Consider the following 18,613-nt stretch of genomic DNA (forward strand, 5'->3'; position numbering starts at 1 on the left):
AGTACCGTTATATGGAGGTGCTAACGATATCGCAGACCTATATATACAACTCTCTTCCAAGGGATAAAGTACTCACAATGAACTCTTCGTGTGGAATTTCAGACAATTCCATTGAAAAATGAGGTTGAAATCATCAAAATACCGCATATCAGGGGGTACCGTTATATGGGGGCTATACGATATCGTGGACCTATATAGATAATTCTCTTCCAAGGTATAAAGTACCCACAGGGAACTCCTTGTGTAGATTTTCAGACAATTCAGTTGAAAAATGTGGCTAAAATCATCAAAATACCGAATATCGGGAGTACCGTTATATGGGGGCTATACGATATCGTGGACCGATATAGCCCATCTTCGAACTTGACCTGCCTGCAGACAAAAGAGAGATCTGTGCAAAATTTTAGCTCCCTATCTTAATTCGTTTAGACTGTAGCGTGATTACAACAGACGGACAGACGGACGGACAGGGTCTTAGAATTTTACGCTGATCAAGAATATATATACTTTGTTGGGTCTAAAATGATTATTTCGATGAGTTACAAACGGAATGACGAACTTAATATACCCTCCATACCTTTTTTGGTGGAGGGTATAAAACGAATTTTATGGCCTACAACACTATGTGCAGAGGGTATTATAAGTTTGACAGGGCCAAAAATTGTATGACACCTGAAATATTGGACTCCGACACAGAAAACTATATATGAATCTTCCTGTCTTGCCGAGCTTAGTCGATCTAGCTATTTATGTCGGTCCGTCTGTTCATGTTAATTTGTAATCACTCTACAGGTCGCAATTATGACCCGATTCCAGTTTGGGTTAGGGTCAGAATAGAAGCCTATTGTTTTTGGAGATGATCGCACAATATTTAGGGATAAAATGGACTAAAGGCAGAAAAACATCCTAATTTTGCAAATGCTCTACAGGTCGTAATTATAGCCCAAGCGGAGTTTTGCATGGAGTTAGTATTTAGGGCTGGTCAGTGCCTACCGTTTTGTTTGGTCATCGGAAAATATTTAGCGGATAAAATAGACCACAACTTTTGTGTAAAAAATATGAAAATTTCCATCAAACCGCGAAAATTTTTAATCCTGGCGAAATCACAAGTGCAAATTTCAAAGCTGATGGACAAAATCGAAAATCCGATCGGCATGCTATTCCGACTAATATGTCCCATAATGTTACCGTCATTGTTTTACCCAAGTACATTCCATTCCTACATTTTTTATTAAATGTTAAATTAAATCTATTCCAATATAATATTCTAGTCTGATTAAACATTTAAGCACATTAATGGCCACTAGTGGCCATTGTCACTGTGTGCATTAATTACAATTAAATATGTCACTTAATTACTACGCACTGTATTCACGATAAATAAAACTCATGAGTCTGCCAATTCTAGTATTCATATCATGGATCAATGGATTTCTACTTCGTTGAGTATTACAATGATTTCGAAAGTAAATGTTTTTCAACCAAATAAGTTTTGCATTCAAAACTCGGGCAATCAGAAAAACATGGCAAACAGGAAGTTTGAGTGAGAGAGAGAGAGAGAGAGAGAGAGAGCGAGGAAGAGAGGGATGAAATAAATTTATACAATTTAATGCCATGCCAATAACTGCAACTATTTGTTGCTTGCTTTTTCACAAATTACAAAATTTCCATATATTAGCTAACCATCAGGTCCGCCTACCCCCTCTTTCTCTCTCACCGCACTCACTCTCCGCACATTGGCCACAAAAACCCTGGACCACAAAATAACAATAATCGATTTGTATTTTTAGCTAAATGCAAATGTTTGCACAAATCACAATGCGAACATTGCATAAAGTTTAAGCGTCCGTCTGGCTGGCTGGTTGGCTGGCTGTCGAATTGGTTGGGTCAGCAAATTGAAAAAATTATATGTATATATGGGAAAATATATTCCAAACGAATAACTGGATGAATGAACGAATGCGAACGAATTGGTTATGTTGTTGGAGACTTCGACTTTTGATATAATGAAAATATACAAATTTAATTAAAATCTAATTGAATGGCACATGCAAAACATGATAATTACATACAAATGCGGACATAATGGACACAAACATACACACATACGCGCATATACTTAACCACATTAGCACACAAGAATTCAGAGTTGAGCGTTTAGTCCCACTTGGACATGGGACATGGGACCTATTTTCTACAGACAAAATTGATGAATTTTAGTGTCTAGAGAAGATTTTGAGGTCTTCTATGGTCCAGAGGAAACTTGAGGTGTCATATTCTCCAGAGAAGACTCTGAGGCCCTGCGGTCTTCTGTTGTCCAGAAAAAACCTTGAGGTCTTTTTTATCCATAGAAGAGCTGCAGCTCTTTTCTGTTTGTCCATAGAAGTGCTGGAGGTCTTCTACTGTCCTAAGAAGACCTGGAGGACTTTTACTGTCCTTAGAAGACCTGGAGGTCTTATATGGTCCATAGAAGAGCTGGAGGTCTTCTATAGTCCGTATAATAGCTGCAGGTCTTCTATTGTCCAGAATAGAAGATCTTCTATGGCCCATAGAAGAGCTGGAGATCTTCTATGCCCCATAGAAGAGCTGGAGATCTTCTATGCCCCATAGAAGAGCTGGAGATCTTCTATGTCCCATAGAAGAGCTGGAGATCTCTATGCCCCATAGAAGAGCTGGAGATCTTCTATGTCCCATAGAAGAGCTGGAGATCTTCTATGTCCCATAGAAGAGCTGGAGATCTTCTATGTCCCATAGAAGAGCTGAAGATCTTCTATGTCCCATATAAAGAGCTGGAGATCTTCTATGTCCCATAGAAGAGCTGGAGATCTTCTATGTCCCATAGAAGAGCTGGAGATCTTCTATGTCCCATAGAAGAGCTGGAGATCTTCTATGTCCCATAGAAGAGCTGGAGATCTTCTATGTCCCATAGAAGAGCTGGAGATCTTCTATGTCCCATAGAAGAGCTGGAGATCTTCTATGTCCCATAGAAGAGCTGGAGATCTTCTATGCCCCTTAGAAGAGCTGGAGATCTTCTATGTCCCATAGAAGAGCTGGAGATCTTCTATGCCCCATAGAAGAGCTGGAGATCTTCTATGTCCCATAGAAGAGCTGGAGATCTTCTACGCCCCATAGAAGAGCTGGAGATCTTCTACGCCCCATAGAAGAGCTGGAGATCTTCTATGCCCCATAGAAGAGCTGGAGATCTTCTATGCCCCATAGAAGAGCTGGAGATCTTCTATGCCCCATAGAAGAGCTGGAGATCTTCTATGCCCCATAGAAGAGCTGGAGATCTTCTATGCCCCATAGAAGGGCTGGAGATCTTCTATGCCCCATAGAAGGGCTGGAGATCTTCTATGCCCCATAGAAGGGCTGGAGATCTTCTATGGCCCATAGACGGGCTGGAGTTTGTCCAGAGAAGACTGTGAGGTCTTCTAATGTCTTTAGAAAACTTTGAGGTCTTCTACTGTCTTTAAAAGATCTTGGGGTCTTCTACTGTCTTTAGAAGACCTTAAGGTCTTCTACTGTCTTTAGAAGAATTAGAGGTCTTTTACCGTCTTTGGAAAGCCTTTAAGTATCTATTGTCCAAAGAAGTCCTTGAGGTCTTCTATTGTCCCTAGAAGACCTTCTTTTGTCCATAAAAGGCCTTGAGGTTTGCTATTGTCCATACTGGTTGAGGTCTTCTACTGGCTGTAGAAGAACATGAGGTCATCTACTGGCCATAGAAGGCCATGAGGTCATTTTACTGGTTTTGAAAGACATTCAGGTCTCCTATTTTCTACGGTCTCTAAAAGAGCTTGAGTTCTTCTACTGCCTTTAGAAGACCTTGAGGTCTTCTACTGCCTTTAGAAGACCTTGAGGTCTTATACCGTCTTTGGAAGACCTTGAGGTCTTATACCGTCTTTGGAAGACCTTGAAGTATCTATTGTCCAAAGAAGTCCTTGAGGTTTATACTGTCTTTGGAAGACCTTGAGGTCTTCTACTGCCCATAGAAGACCTTGAGGTCTTCTTGTGCCCATAGAAGACCTTGAGGTCTTCTTCTGCCCATAGAAGACCTTGAGCTTTTCTACTGCGTTTAGAATACCTTGAGGTTTTCTACTGCCTTTAGAAGATCTTGAGGGCTTCTACTGCCTTAGAAGGCCTTGAGGTCTTCTACTGCCTTAAGAAGTCCTTGAGGTCTTCTACTGCCTTTAGAAGACCTTGACGTCTTCTACTGCCTTTAGAAGACCTTGACATCTTCTACTGCCTTTAGAAGACCTTGACGTCTTGTTCTGCCTTTAGAAGACCTTGACGTCTTCTTCTGCCTTAAAAACATTGAGGTCTCCTACTGCCTTTAGAAAATATTGATGTTTTCTACTGCCTTTAGAAGACCCTACGGTCATCTACAGCCCATTGATAAACATGATGTTTTCTGTAGAAGCTAGTATCTCACTAGTGTCCTGCTCCAAGTTGTCACTCTCTTTGCCATAATTGTTTCATATAAATGACTTTTGGCATGGTCATCATCAAAAACGACCTCTAACTTTATTTCTTTCTGCCTAACATGTCATTATCATTCGGTTTGATTCATTGCAAATATGGCAGCTAAACGGCTGAATTAATTTGTTGCAATAATTACACATGTGTTTATGTATTTGCAGCACACACACTAACATACACTCACACACACCCACACGAGAAAACACACACTCACATTTGGATTCATTGAATTGTGGCGCTATCATAAACTAAATTAAAATTTGATCATGAAAATGGATGCAATTGGAATATTTTAATTTCGACTTGTTGATAGGCCGGCTGGTTGGCCTGGCATGGCTGAGCCTAATAGGGTTCTGGTTGATGGCAACGCATATCCAAAATGGAATTAATTATTATATAATGCAATTTAAATTACATTTTAATTTCACTTTGTAGCGCGCCTCCATCAAGTCATTGACACGAGTTATTGATGAATTGGGGCTACATGTGATGAGATAAGACATAATTGATCAGTGAATTTGAATTATTTTACTTGAGGGAGTTTGCAGGAATATCATTACAAATCTTAATCGAATTATTTTCGATTTAATGGGAATTATCTATATTAGTCTCCAACTTTGACCAAATGAAACATTGGAAGTGTTTGTGGAGCCGAAAAATTGGCTTTGAATTTTAATTTCCAGCAACAGTCAAAGGGAATGTGCGCTGTGGTGCTTTGTAATAGCAAATTATTGCAAAGAGAAAATATTGAGAGCAAAAACACTTTAAAAATCCTATTCCAAACCCAGTATCTATTGTTCACTCAGAAATGTGCTAAGCAAAGGGTTGCGGGTGCGTATGAATAAAAGTGCGAAATGAATCATACGCCCTGATGAACAAGAGGCAAATGAAATGAACGATGTTTTTAGAGTTTTGATAGGTTTGCAAGTAAATATAGCGTCAGCATTTAATCGATTTTCACATATAAATAGATAGGAAAGGTCAAAAGTCGGGCGGGCCGACAATATGATACCCTACACCACTATGTGTATTAGAAGAGCTGCCGTAACAAAAAAGTTTATATTGGGCATTTATTTGAGGTAGATCATACCAACTATAAACCAAATAACACTGCAGTATAGTGCAAGATACGACTTCGATAAGGATTATATTAAAAATATTTATTTGAGCAATAGATGTATCGGACCTAGTTTCACTAAATGGTAAGATTAGGTTGAATATGAAAAAATCTTTCCGATTTGGGCTGATATTACATACATGGTAAGCAATAACCGTTCAATTGGATGAAAATGTATATCGAAGCTATATACAAATCTGAACCAATCTCGACAAAACTTGGCAGGGGTACTTTCGAGCAGTATCGGATGTCCGATATCAAATATCATTGTTTTGGAGTGCATATTACGCTTGTGAGGGATTTAAATGCCAAATCGGATTATGGTTGTTTCTGAGCTGTATCTGATATGTGACACCAAAGATTATTCTCATGGAGTGCATATTACGGATTTGAGGGACATTAACCCCATGTTGGTAATTTATAAGCCACTCGTCCAGCAGGTGTTAAAATTATTCCAGTGACAGCTCATTATATTGTTTGCGTATAAAAGCATTTTGGTGGGAATTTTCCAGAAAAAAAGTTATTCAAGCGTTAAGAGTGATTTCTTTATATTTGGCTGGAAAATCACAAGTGGCTATCGTTAGAACACTCCATAAATCTTTTGTGTCTCGTACCAACGTTCGTTACCGTGATACTGGTAGCGTTGCCCGACGTTAAGGATGTGGATGGATGAAAACAGCAACATCAGCCGAAATTGTTTGAAAAGTAAAGAAGCGTCTTGATCGAAACCCGAGTCGCAATGGCCGAAAAATGGCTAGTGATCTGAACATATCGAAATATTCCATTCGGCAAATATTGAAAAATGAGCTCGGGGTAATGCCAATGAAATTCCAAAAAGTGCAAGAACTCACACAGCAACAGAAAGAAAATATACACAAAATAACTAAAGAGTTGCTTCGCTTGGCCGAAAGTGGTGAACTGCCGAATTTGGTTTCCTCCGGTGAGAAAAAATCATCGTGTTTACATTTCAAAGAGGTCAGTTGAAAATGTGCACCTTCGGTTGGCCACCAGAACTCAAGCGCCGGCCACGGTGATGATATGGGCCGCCATACAGCCAATAAATGCCGAATATTATCGTGAAAATATTCTGGAGGGTGTATTAAAGCATTGTGTAAGCAAACATTTTGACCGCAAACCTTCGACATTCCAACAGGACTCAACACCATAGCACTCAGCACGCGGCATCCAAGAATGGTTACAAAATGTGGTTCCTCGCTTCATTTCCAGCGCACAATGACCACCAAAATCTCCGGATACCAATCCATTGACTGTTGTGTCTGGAGTATTTTGGAAAGCAAGGTTGGCACCAGAAATACCAGTGTCGATCACCTCAAGCAAGCGCTTCGCCGAGAATGGGCCAAAATACCGCAGAGCAACATTCGGGCAGGGTTTGGCCGTTTGAACGCCATAATCCGTGCCAAAGGTGACCAATTCGAACAAATCTAAACTTATTCTAAAATTTGATGTTACATCCGACATTTTTGCCTTCATTGAATAAAATTAAAAAAAAAAAAAATGCAAAAATTATTACGTTTGACTTTGTTGAAGTTTTTTTATCTCACCCTGTACATGGACAGACGGAGGAACAGGTGGACCGACATGCAGAAATCGACTCAGGGAGTGTTTTTATGAATATCCTCAACAGTAACTATGGGTGTATCTCGCTTCCTTCTCAATGTTACAAACAAATGCTAAATTATGAGTGGATCCGAGCTAAAAAGTAAATTTGTATCACCACCTTCTGACCTGAGTAGAAATACAGGAAAAACAAGTCTTATTGTTCTCTACTACATGGGGAACTATATGGAGAAAGTATGAGTGGCAGATCACAACAAATAAAATGGATTTATACCACATTATTTTTAAGCCTATTGAGCTATAGTGATCTGGAATAGTTTTGGAAACTGGCATACACTTTTGTCCAAAATAAGTCGGACTTCTGTCTTCCACTTTAAAGGTTGTTTTATTGTGTTTTCCTATTCGTTCGTCTTATAAGCCTTCTTTTGCCTAGTCTACGAGGATCAATTGCCTAGGCCTTAGCTCGTCTGCAAAGACAAATTAACTCTTCAAGTCTTCTATAAAAGTCCTACAGGTCATTCTAGTCCTTTCAATTCGTTAAAAACGATTTCCTTCAGGTCCTCTGAAGCAGCCCCCCGTCAATTGGACTACAAAGACCCCGATCAGCAAGTCTATAAAACCTCCCTCTAGCTCCTCTATAAACATTATCTTATATCGTATATAAAGCATTCATTCAGCTGGTGTATGGAGACATTTTCAAGCTCGTTTTAAATTATTTAGGCCATCTCTGATATTTCGATTCATTCCCTCTCCAAAACAATTATAAAATTCTGGCACTCACACACACAATCAATACATCTGCTCAATAAACGCACATTCATTCATACAAAAATGTTGCAAGTGTTTCTGATTCGAATCCAAACTGTTCCAATTAAATACTACGATTACGAATGCACCAACTAAAATAACAACAATAACAAAAATCATCAATGAAAAATAAATGCGTATGTTATGAAATTTCATTTCGAGTGGTTACCCCTGGCCCTCAGAAAATGGAAACAAAACAGAAAAGGACCACAAAACTCGAAAAACCGTTCGCAAACCAAATATGTAGCAAATTTGACCATAAATTGTGTTCATTGGTGCAGCAATTAGAATTTTGTGTTAAATGAGGGTTTTTTCGAATTTAGAAAAAAGGCGATTGGAATGTATGAGTGTGTGTGTGTGTGTGGAAATGCGATGGTAAGTTATGTTTATTTGTAATGCTTTGTATTTAATTATTTTGCAATAAACTCTTTTTAAATGACTTTCGAATCAATTATACATTTTGGGGCCTCTTGCTGCTGAGAAAAATACATAAAGTGGGAGGATAAATACAAAAAGCTGAGAAAGTGGACCGCCTTCAGCTGGTGAAAGAGGAGACAGCCTTCAGCTTGCCTATAGAGGAGGCAGCAATCAGCTGGCTTGCAAATAAATCCAGCAGCGTCTGACCCATAGCGGGCGGCTTGCTGGTCTGCGTCTGGCCCTAGTGGGGTTTATAGAGACACACTGCCTTTAGCTGATCTTTAGAGCCTTCAGCTGATCTATAGAAGCATACAGGCTTTACAGTTGTTCTATAGAGACAGACAGCCTTTAGAGATGGTCTATAGAGACAGACAGCCTTTAGAGCTGGTCTATAGAGACAGACAGCCTTTAGAGCTGGTCTATAGAGACGTTGCAGCTTTCAGCTGGTCTATAGAGACATTGCAGCTTTCAGCTGGTCTATAGAGACGTTGCAGCTTTCAGCTGGTCTATAGAGACATTGCACCCTTCAGCTGGTCTATAGAGACATTGCACCCTTCAGCTGGTCTATAGAGACAGTCCAGCCTTCAGCTTGTCTATAGAGGCAATCCAGCCTTCAGCTGGTCTATAGAGGCAGTCCAGCCTTCAGCTGGTCTATAGAGACAGTCCAGCCTTCAGCTTGTCTATAGAGGCAATCCAGCCTTCAGCTGGTCTATAGAGACCGAGAGCCTTCAGAGCTGGTCTATGGAGACCGAGAGCCTTCAGAGCTGGTCTATGGAGACCGAGAGCCTTCAGAGCTGGTCTATAGAGACCGAGAGCCTTCAGCTGGTCTATAGAGACATACAGCCTTTAGAGTTGGTCTATAGAGACATACAGCCTTAAGGGCTCGTCCATAGAGACAGTCCAGCCTGATCTATAGGGACATTCTTCAGAGCTGGTCTATAGAGACAGCTTTCGGAGCTGGTCTATACAGACAGCCTTCAGAGCTGGTGTATGAAGACCGAGAGCCTTCAGAGCTGTTCTATAGAGACCGAGAGCCTTCAGAGCTGGTCTATAGAGACAGAGAGCCTTCAGAGCTGGTCTATAGAGACCGAGAGACTTCAGCAGCTGGTCTATAGAGACCGAGAGCCTTCAGCAGCTGGTCTATAGAGACTGAGAGCCTTCAGCAGCTGGTCTATAGAGACCGAGAGCCTTCAGCAGCTGGTCTATAGAGACCGAGAGCCTTTAGCAGCTGGTCTATAGAGACCGAAAGCCTTCACTTGGTCTATAGAGACCGAGAGCCTTCAGCTGGTCCATAAAAATAGTCCAGCCTTTAGCTGGTCCATAAAGAGAGTCCAGCCTTCAGCTGGCCTATAGAGAGAGTCCAGCCTTCAGCTGGCCTATAGAGAGAGTCCAGCCTTCAGCTGGCCTATAGAGAGAGTCCAGCCTTCAGCTGGCCTATGGAGAGAGTTCAGCCATCAGCTGGCCTATGGAGAGAGTTCAGCCTTCAGCTGGCCTATGGAGAGAGTCCAGCCTTCAGCTGACCTATGGAGAAAGTCCAACCTTCAGCTGGCCTATGGAGAAAGTCCAGCCTTCAGCTGGCCTATGGAGAAAGTCCAGCCTTCAGCTGGCCTATAGAGAGAGTCCAGCCTTCAGCTGGTCTATAGAGAGAGTCCAGCCTTCAGCTGGCCTATAGAAAGAGTCCAGCCTTCAGCTGGCCTATAGAGAGAGTTCAGCCTTCAGCTGGTCTATAGAGACAGCCTTCAGCTGGTGTATAAAGAAATCACTCAGCTCCTATAGAGAATCCATTCAAGTCGTCAATAGCCTTCAGCTGGCCTATGGAGAAAGTCCAGCCTTCAGCTGGCCTATAGAGAGAGTCCAGCCTTCAGCTGGCCTATAGAAAGAGTCCAGCCTTCAGCTGGCCTATAGAGAGAGTTCAGCCTTCAGCTGGTCTATAGAGACAGCCTTTAGCTGGTGTATAAAGAAATCACTCAGCTCCTATAGAGAATCCATTCAAGTCGTCAATAGGTCCTTCCTTCAGCTGGAAATTTGAAATTTTCCACTACCTTCATTATCTTCTGATAATCTGCTCACCCCTCCGCTCTTTACAACTATCACCCCAAAAAAACTCACTTCACCCAAAATTACATTGTTAATTTAAAATCTCTTAACTAGCACCAGTAAGACCTGCGAATGTCCTTACTCTACCCTTCACCAAAAAATGTGGTGCATTATCATTTTCCAAAAAGTGTTGATAGTGAACCGAAAAAATATACCAACATAATGTTATCACAACTGTCATTAACATGCAACAACTGTGGCGGGACTTTGCTACACCGAAATGCATCCTAGTCAACACCGATTCCGGGCGACGCATTGACATTTTGTTACAATGGAAAAGCAAAGCATCATCACCATCTACACACCATCATGGCAAGCCACAAAATAATGGCATCCCCTGGTCCACATTATTGTCAACGTTAGTGCCGCTGTTAGCGTTGTTGTTGGTGTCGCCATCACCATCATCGTTGTCGTCGTCGCATAATCATTAACCATTGTTGCATAATGTTAATGACAAAAATGTCACTTAGTGCGAAACCAAGCAAATGTCGAACCTGAAAAACTATTCAAGAAACATTCTCTAAAAAGGCAGGGTTGCCCATAATGGTTGGCTCATAATGACTGATTTTCTTATAGAAAAATTCTGGGTATCTCAGGGCACTGTTTTTCATATAGAAAAATATTCCTCCCACCTGAGCACTGTTTTTCGTATAGAAAAATATTCCTCCGGTCCCCCCACCTGAGGACTGTTTTTCGTATAGAAAAAATATTCCTCAGGTCCCCCACCTGAGGACTGTTTTTAGTATAGAAAAATATTCCTCAGGTCCCCCCACCTGAGGACTGTTTTTCGTATAGAATAATATTCCTCAGGTCCCCCCAACTGAGGACTGTTTTTCGTATAGAATAATATTCCTCAGGTCCCCCCACCTGAGGACTGTTTTTCGTATAGAAAAATATTCCTCAGGTCCCCCCACCTGAGGACTGTTTTTTCGTATAGAAAATATTCCTCAGGTCCCCCCACCTGAGGACTGTTTTTCGTATAGAAAAATATTCCTCAGTTCCCCCCACCTGAGGACTACTTTTCGTATAGAAAAATATTCCTCAGGTCCCCCCACCTGAGGACTGTTTTTAGTATAGAAAAATATTCCTCAGGTCCCCCCACCTGAGGACTGTTTTTTCGTATAGAATAATATTCCTCAGGTCCCCCCACCTGAGGACTGTTTTTCGTATTGAATAATATTCCTCAGGTCCCCCCACCTGAGGACTGTTTTTCCTATAAAAAAATATTCCTCAGGTCCCCCCACCTGAGGACTGTTTTTCGTATAGAAAAATATTCCTCAGTTCCCTGAGGACTCCTCATAGAAAAAGATTCCTGAAGTTCCGGAGGATGGTTTTTCGTATAGAAAAAAATCCTTAGGTCTCCCGCCTAAGGATTGTGGAAAAATTCTTTAGGCCCTGCGCCTGAGGACTCTTTTCATATAAATTTTTTCCTCCTTTTTCGAAAATATTTTTTTGTTTGGTTCCCATCCCTGACATTACTTTATGCGACCAACAACACTTGCGGCTGCATTTGAGGCAAATTAATTTAACGACAATGTTCACGTTAACGTTTTGTGCGTGTTTTCAAAGTGCCATGGAATATGGAACGGTCTCGTTTAGTTTGCGTTTCTTTTTTTTTTTTGCCCTCACTTAAAGTAGTGTGCAGAACAAGAGGCGAGGCAGCGACGTAATGTTGTTCTGCAGAAAAGATGACAGATAGCAATTTACGTGCTACACGCGTAATCTGCTTGATTAACATTTTAATTGTCCAAATGTGTTGCAAAAATTCTGAATGCGTTGCGTTGACGATGCTTTGTGTGTGCGTATTGGAAGAGCGATTTGAATATCTTTGTGGTGTTTTTTTTTTGGGAAACGGAAGTGATGCGGAGTGACATTAACAATATGTGTCAAAGATATCCCATGTTTTGGGGTGGAGATTTTGAAAAACAAATCCGTGTTTAAGCTGGGAGCACAAATGGAATGATAAATTAATAAAGTAGTGGGACAGTTTGTAATGTAAACGTCATGTAATTAGGGTATTTTATAATTTAACAAAGGCGAAACACCATTTTTGAAAATTTTTGGTATTGGGTGAGATATTTGAGAGTTGTAGTCTTAAAATCCCTAAAATTGAAGGCTTGAGCCTAAGTAAGTGGCTAGTTTCATACAGGGTCTCCATTGGGCAAAATCTAAAATCCCTCATCGCATTCTCCTTAGAATTAAAATATAGGGGCGGGGATCATGACCCTTTATGGCCTTTTTATTCCTCCAGTCATATAACTACAGAGGGTATGTATCGTTTGATACAGCCAAACGTGCTTCATTGAAATAACGGTTTTAGACCCTAGGTCTCTTTGGACAACATTCGTATTAGGATATTTGGAGTCGATCTAGCGATGTTCGTCCGTCCGTTTGTCTGTCTGGCTGGGGCGTACGATAACTCTCGAAGGGAGTATCCGATTTGGTCCAAACTTGGTACATCGCAATATTATTGACAAACTTAGATCGAGTTCGGAGATGAACAATATCGGTCCACTCCTTCTGGTAACTCTCCTACAGGGGTTAAAATTTTGAATATCCATGAAGTTCATAAAACGCAAAATTTTCATCCGATTCCATTCAGACTTGGTACATCTCAGTATTTTCAGCAACACAAGATACGTTTTAAATATGGTAGAGCTCGGACCATTCCTTCTGGTACCTCCCCACAAAAGGTCGAAATTTTCAAAACAAATAGTTAACCGCGCAGAAAGTGAAAACATAATCCGATTTTTCCAACTTTGCAATTTCTAATATTTTCATCAGTGCTAGGTCAAGTGCGAAAATGGATAATGTCGGTTCACCCCACCAAGTACCTCCACCACATAGGGTCCAAATTTTGAATTATTTTAACTGTTGTAAAACGTAATGTAAGAGGCCGATTGTCTTTAAATTACACACATCAAAGTGCTTTTATTAAACCAAGATCTTGCGAAAAGTTGGAATATATCGACCTACTCCTTTTGGTACTTCACCCCCCCCCCCCCACAAAGGGCCAACATTAACCAAACCGATCATAAAGTCCGACATAAGCATCCGGTTCTCTTCATAATTCACACATCCCATTATTCTTACTAATACAAGATCTGCTGTGAAGATGGGATATATCGGTCCACACCTTTTGTATAGGTACCTCCCCTACAAAGGGTCATAATTTTTAATATCCACGAAGCTCATAAAATGGAAATTAACATCGGATTACATTCATACATCTAAAAATTTCTATCAATACAAGATCTGTTAAAAAGATAGTAGAAATAGGACCATATCATCTGGTACATCCTCCAAATAGGGTTCAAGATTTTGAAAAACAAAACCCTCAAAGAAAGCGAAATAAGCCAACTCTATTCAGATTTCACACATACAAAGTAACTAATACAGTCAAAACACAGCACGTCGCAATATTTACAGGGTGATGAACTGCAACAAAGTCAAACGCCTCAATTTTAAAATTGTTTTCTTTAAATTTTATTAAATGAAAGCACCTTTGGCACGAATTATGGCCTTCAAACGGCCAATGTAACCGTCACAAGCTGCCCGAAAATTGCTCGGCGGTATTTTGGCCCACTCCCGGCGAAGCGCTTGCTTGAGGTGATCGACACTTTGGTATTGTTTAGTGCCAACCTTGCTTTCCAAAATACTCCAGACACAATAGTTCAACGGTTTGGTATCTGGAGATTTTTGTGGCCATTGTGCGCTGGAAATGAAGCGAGGAATCTCATTTTGTAACCATTCTTGGGTGGAGCGTGCTGAGTGCTGTTGGAATGTCCAAGGTCTGTGGCCAAAATGTTTGCGTGCCCAATGCTTTAACACACCCGCCCGAATATTTTTGCAATAATATTCGGCATTTATTCTGATGCTACGGTTGATTAATACGAGCGGAGAGCGACCATCGGCTGTTATGGCAGCGCCCAGGCCGCTGCTTGAGTTTTGGTGGCCAACCGAAAGTGCACATTTCAGCTGACCTCTTTGGCAAGTAAGCGCGATTATTTGCTTTTACACAAACTGCTGGACAAGGAATGTCTTCTCATCGGAGACGAAAAAAAAAAAAACAATTTCGGCAGCTCCCCACTTTCGGCCAAGCAAAGCAACTCTTTAGCCCTTTTGAGTCTATTTTCTTTCCGTTGCGGTGTAATTTCTTGCACTTTTTGGTATTTCAATGGATTTACCCCGAGCTCATTTTTCAATATTTGCCGAATGGAATATTGCGATATATTCAGCTCTCGAGCCATTTTTCAGCCACTGCGATGCGGGTTTCGATCAAGTCTCTTCTTTATTTTTTGAACCATTTCTGCTGATGTTGGTGTTTCGTTCCGTCCACTTCCTTGACGTCTGGCTACGCTACCAGTATCACGGTAACGAGAGATGGTACGAGACACAAAAGATTTATTCACATTTAAATGCTGGAGTGCTCTAACGATAGCCACTTGTGGTTTTCCAGCCAAATATAAAGAAATCACACTATCACGCCTCAATTCCATCACGAATAACCTTTTTCCGGAAAATTTTCACCGAAATGCTTTTGAATACTTGTAAATAATTTAATGAGCTGTCACTGGAATAATTTTAACAGCTGTCGGACGAGTGGCTTTGAAATGACAGAGTCTGAATTTGGTTGCAGTTTTTTCATCTCGCCCTGTATATCATATTTATTTAGGTCCGATACGAAAAGGTCAATATTGGTCCATTTCTTCGGAGCCTACGCTATAAAGGGTCGAAAATTTGAATTATCATAACATAAGTCATAATAGATTTAAATCACCGACTATTAGCTATACATCTCTCGGCAAAACCGATTAATACTTTTTAACTTGTTTTTTATACCCTACACTACAAGGGGGTCAGGGTATTATGTCTTTGTGCATTTGTTTGTAACAGGCAAAAGGAAACGAGATAGACCCATAGTTCCTTTTGATGATATGCATAGAATCACATTCTGAGTCGATTTATGTCTGTCCATGTATTTTGTAAACAAAGTACAGTTTGCATCTATTGCCCTATCCAGATGAAATTTTACACAAATCATTTGTTTGGCCCAAGGACGAACCTTATTGAAATTGGGATAATCGGTCAAAATTTAGATACAGCTCTCATATATATCTTCGTCCGATTTGCCTTTTATTGTGCACCAAACGTGTAATATCAGTCCGAATAGTATGGAATTTTGCACGTACGATCAGATTGGACCCAAAAATTAGTATGCTAAATTTGATCGAAATCGGTTCAGATATAGCTATAGCTCCCATATATATTTTTCATCCGATTTGTTATTTTTGTCCTCCGCAGCCGTAATATGCACCCTGTACAACAATATTTGGGTATTGGGGGAAATATATCAAATACAGCTCAGAAATACATTTGCTAAATTTTGTCGAGATCGGTTCAGATTTGGATATAGCTCCCATATATAACTTCGTCCGATTTACCTTTTATTGTGCATCAAACGTCTAATATTTGTCCAAATGGGATGGAATTTGGCACTTACGACCGAATTAAGTCTAGAAGCTAGTATGTCAAATTTGGTGAAGATCGGTTCAGATATAGCTATAGCTTCCATATATATTTTTCATCCGATTTGTTATTTTTGTCCTCCGCAGCCGTAATATGCACTCCGTAACAACGATATTCAGGGAAATATATCAAATACAGCTCAGAAATATCTTTGCCAAATTTTATCGAGATCGGTTCCGATTTGGATATAGCTCCCATATATATCATTATTCGATTTCAAATTAATTGTGCACCAAAAAGGCAATACAATTCCGAATTTAAAAGATATAAATGCTTCGGCATATTTAGCCCTTTGAACTTTAAATTATAATTATAATCATAGCGTGTATGATTGAATTCTCCCATAAAAACTTTTAATGGTTATGTGGAGCTCTACTTTATTAACAAAGTGGTGTAGGGTATCATAAAGTCGGCCCCGCCCGATTTTAAGACTTTCTTTACTGGTTTTTTAATGTAATTAGCTCTTACACCACTTTATGTAATCTTATAATTTGTCCATTGTTACCCGTCAGTTGTCGTTGCCGTTTTTTTGTCCTCCACTCAAACTATTATTTTGCAAACATTTACGACGTGCCAAAATTAACGTGGCTGGTAATAAAATATTTGGATATAAATCCTTTGTTTCATTTAGTGCAATTTGCATTTTCATTAAATCTGAATATTTTCCCTAACGTTTTGTCTCTTCTCTCGCGCTCTCTCTCTCTCTTTCTCCTTTACGGCATTCATTCTTTTCATTAGTTTACTTAAGCGTTTCATTAAATATTTTTCAAGTTTAGGAATTCATTACCATTATCTAGAGATTTGATAGCGACGACGATGATGACGATGGCCTTAAAAGCTGTGGAAGACCTTTTGGAACTTTTCACCTGACAAGTGTAGATTGTTATCCTCGAGGAATGCATGCGAAGGTGTTTGTGAGTGTGTATGTGTGCGGGAGCATGGAATTTCTGCCTTACTTTATGTAGTTCCCCTGCCAAAAGGGGTTGTGAGGTCGGGCTAAAGGCCCAAACAAACATTTGATCTTTCCTGTTTTCAGTTAAAACGAAAGGTTTTGCCATTGCAAGTTTCAAGTCGCAAAGCTAAGAACTAAAAAGGAACAAAAGCAAGGAAAACCGAGAGACTTTATTATTCATGTGCATAAGTTTAGGAAATCTCACGAGGAGGATGTTATGGAAGTTTTCGAAATCTTTTTTAAATATTATATCTTCCCTCCTCATATTTTCCCAGTGACCTCCTCTACTTGCCAAATATTAGCCATTCTCTGGGACACCGTTGAAAGTTTGTCATTTCAACATATTTTTTCCATGCATTTTTTTTTGTTCTTGGAATTTTATGATTTGAAGTGCATTTAAAGTGTTGTCCCGCCAGCTCTGAACTGCTGAGGTATGCACCACCTTCGCAGTGGAATTATTTCTGGTTGCCATTTGAAATTCGTCCTCTAATTATTCATGAATAATGAAAAGTTTTAAGGAATTATGGACAATGTTGGAAAAAAAATTAAAGAATAGAGAATATTACTTATTTGGTTAATTGCTTGGCTTAAGGTCATTAAAAAACTATGTTTTATTTTTGAATTTTTCCTTTTTTATTCATCCAATATTTCGATTTCCTCCGGAAATCATCTTCAGGGATCTGTTTTACAAAAAACACAAATTACAAACTGATTTTAACAATATAACACAATAATAACATACATTTTTAAAGTAAAAAGCTCGTCTATTGAGTTTAAATGTCACTATCAAACTAAGTTTTCTTTCGTCGGTGTTTATGAACTAGGCTTCTGTAAATGTGAGCACAATGGTCTGTATCGGTTTTATAATTAATTCGTTTGTCATTTGGTAAACTTATAATATGTAACATTTCCAATGTAAATCGTCTTTTGTAATTATTTTCTTGTGCTAATATGTCGACGGTTTTAAGGTCGGGTTTATGTCCTGTCAATGTGCAATGGGCAGCTAAAGCAGTCTTCTGTTCGAGAGGCTTGTCACTTTTTTGATCCGATTTATGTCCGGAAAGTCTAGTTTTTAATTTCGTCTTTGTCGTGCCTACATATGACTTTTGGCATACGTCAGCGTCGTCCCCATTACATGTTATCCTATAAACTACATTGCACTTATCCTCATTCTTAATTTTAGATTTTGTTTTACTAAACAGACTGTCGACATTATTACGAGATTTAAACGCTAATTGATAGTGGTCCTTATTGTAGATGTTTGATTTACCAAGTCTTTCTGAGAATCCCGTGATGTAAGTAACAGCTTTATATTTCTTTTCTTGTCTTGCCTCCTTTATTGGTCCGTTTTTGCGTGTATAATTAGGTCGTCAATGGTGCTTTTTGGAAAATCATTTTGGCTTAATATGTGGCGTATTTTTCTTTCGTTCTCTGAGTGGAATTGTTCGTCACTTATATTGAAATCCTTTTGATGAAATTAGTCGCTGTGTTTATTTTTATTCGTCGGGGGTGTTTAGAATAAAAGTTAATCAATCGTCCTGACGCCGTTGGTTTTTGGTACCAATCTAATATAAGTTTTCTTCCTTGTCTGATTGTTATTGAGTCCAAATAGGGTAGTCTGTCATTGTTCTCCAGTTCGT

Source organism: Musca domestica, unplaced genomic scaffold (genome assembly GCF_030504385.1).
Source record: "Musca domestica strain aabys unplaced genomic scaffold, Musca_domestica.polishedcontigs.V.1.1 208, whole genome shotgun sequence".
NCBI classification, from domain to species: Eukaryota; Metazoa; Arthropoda; class Insecta; order Diptera; family Muscidae; genus Musca; species Musca domestica.